Below are 2,988 nucleotides of genomic sequence, written 5' to 3' on the forward strand. Positions count from 1 at the left end.
TTGACACGGGGTCCAGTGTTACAATTATGAATGAAACAGAGTACTCCAAACTAAGGAATGGGGCTAAAGACATGTTCCCTGCATCTCAGAACCTATACAGGCGACAGAGTGAAAACATTGGGTACTGCAAACTTAACTGTACAGAGAGCCTGTTAGCTGCCAGTAGTAGTAGTGTCTGGCATAGGACCAAAGGTCTGGAAGACAGGATGCTGATGATGGAAGACATAACGATGGTGACCGCAGAGGAGGTGAGAGTGTAGACAGGGAAAGATTCCATACTGTCTAGAGTGAGAGAGTACGTTTTAAGGGGGTGGCCACAGCAGGGGGAAGGAACAGATTTTACACCTTATTCTGCTAGGAAGACAGAATTGAGTGTGCAAGATGGTTGTGTCTTGTGGGGGGCACGTGTCATCATCCCACAGCGAGGACGACAGGCTGTGTTGGAACAGCTGCATCAGTGCCATCCAGGGGTTTCGCGCATGAAGGCTCTGGCCAGAAGTTATTTCTGGTGGCCCAAACTAGATAAGGAGATAGAGACACGGGTAAAGGCATGTAGCAAGTGTCAGGAACACTGGAAAGCACCAGCCACAGCCCCGCTACATCCCTGGGAGTGGCCAGACAGACCCTGGAAGCGATTACACATAGATTATGCAGGACCATTTATGGGGCAGATGTTTTTGATACTCATAGATGCTCATTCCAAATGGATGGATGTTTACCCGGTAACTTCAGCAACATCAGCTGTTACAATTGACTGTTTGCGAAAAAGTTTTAGCAATCAGGGATTTCCAGAAATGGTAGTTTCTGATAACGGCACCTGTTTTGTCAGCTCACAGTTCAAGGAATTCATGAACAAAAATGGCATTGTTCATGTTACATCAACCCTGTTTCATTCGTCTTCCAACGGTCTCGCAGAACTAGCCGTTCAAATATTCAAGACGATGATGAAGAAAGCGGGAGAAGGAAGTATGTCAACTAAAGTGTCAAGGGTACTATTCAGCTATAGGTTAACACCTCAAACTACCACAGGACTCTCCCCAGCAGTGATGTTACTAGAGAGGAAACTTCGGTCTACGCTTGATTTAGTGCATCCCGATTAAAAGAGAAAAGTGGAACTTAAGCAGAATAAACAAAAGGAACACCACGACAAGCACACAAAGGGGAGGAGTTTTGGAGACGGAGACTCTGTGATGACAAGAAACTTCAGTTACGGTCCCAAGTGGATACCAGGAGTCATTGCAACAGTGACTGGTCCTGTATCTTTTAAGGTAATGCTGGGAGATGGCAGGATAGTATGCAGACACATAGATCAGATCCTGTCTAGACAACAGGACAACACCATTGGGTCAGAGGATATTGTACAGGACACACCTGCAGAGGTTCTACAACCACCAGCTAGAGTAACCATGCCAGAGGAACTTGTTCCAAACAATTACTGTCTCAGAGCAGCTTGCTTTGAAACCAGAGAAACAAACTGGGAGTTTCCCAAAGGTGGGCAGGGACAATCAAAGCATGGCACAAGCTGTGCGTCGTTCCCAGAACTGTCAAGAAGCCTGGTTACCTGAAGGACTTTGACTTGTAAATTTTTTTTTAAAAAAGTTTGAAAGTTGTTGTTACAGCAATAGTTTAGAGACATCTAGTGTATTAGCGTTACATTATGTTTATAACTGTGTTTAAACTGTTTTTAAATTTTAGAGAAGCTGAAATCTTAAGGGGGGGGTGAATGTAGTAATGTGAATGTTTATGTATATAATGCAGTTCAAGTTATGCCACTAGAGGTCAGTAGCACCCTACATACTTACCCTCTACCTAGGATACCGGGGGGGGGGTGGAGGAAGTCCTTAGAAAACACTAATGTGTAGTTTTCAACAGAGATTGTTCTAATTAAGACACTGTGATTAAAGTTATACTCTTGCATCTTGGATCTCGGGTTATACAATGGCAAAATGGCTGCGTATCGAAACCAGTTGCGCAGCGAAAAACCGACTTCGTCTATACAAAGAAATGAGCTGCTTCTGCGAAACCTGCTTGGTCTGCAATACCGGCTGTGTCTGTGAAACCGGCTTCGTCTGGAAAAAAGGCTGTGGTGTAAAAGCGGCTGTGATGTTAAAACGGCTGAGCACCGAAACCGGCTCCATCTGCGAAACTGGCTGTTTCTATGAAACTGGCTGTGTCTTCGAAAGCGGCTGGGCAGTGAAACAGGCTGCGTCTGTGAACTCGATTGCGTCTGCGAAATTGGCTGCATCTGCGAAACGGGCTGCACAGTGAAACCAGTTGGGCAGCGAGAACAGGCTACGTCTAGCAGCGAAACCAGCTGCATCTGCCAAACCAGTTGCGTCGCGACACCGGCTGCACAGCTAAACCGGCTGCGACGACAAAATCCGCTACTTCTGCGAAAGGGGCTGCGTAGCAAAACCAGTTGCACAGCGAAAACCGGCTATGTTTATGCAACTAAATCATCTGCATCTGTGAAACTGCTTGGTCTCCGATATCGGCCGCACAGCTAAACCGGCTGAGTCTGCCAAGTCAGCTGCTCAGCAAAATCGTTGGCATTTGCAAAAACCGGCTGCCAGCAAATCCGACTGTGCACTGCGAAACCAGTTTGGGAAACCGGCTGTTTCTGAGAAGTGGGCTTTTCACTGAAACCGGCTGCGTCTGCGTAGCCGGCTGCGACTACGAAACCAGCTGCGTTTAAAAACTGGCAGCATCTGCAAAGCCGGCTGTGTACTGAACCGTCTCAGTCTGCAAAACTGGCTGCGACGCTAAACCGGCTTGGTCTGTGAAACCGGATGCCTCTGAGAAACCAACTGCGCACCGAAACTGGCTTAGCTGCGAAACAAGTTGTGTCGCAAAACCAGCTGCGTCTGTGAAACCGTCTCTGAAGCAGGCTGCACGGCAATCGGCTGCGTCTGCGAAACGGGCTGCGCAGGGAAACCAGTTGTACAGCGAAAACCGGCTATGTCTATGCAGCAAAACCAACTGTGTCTG

This window comes from Polyodon spathula, chromosome 27 (assembly GCF_017654505.1).
Source record: "Polyodon spathula isolate WHYD16114869_AA chromosome 27, ASM1765450v1, whole genome shotgun sequence".
Taxonomy (NCBI): Eukaryota; Metazoa; Chordata; class Actinopteri; order Acipenseriformes; family Polyodontidae; genus Polyodon; species Polyodon spathula.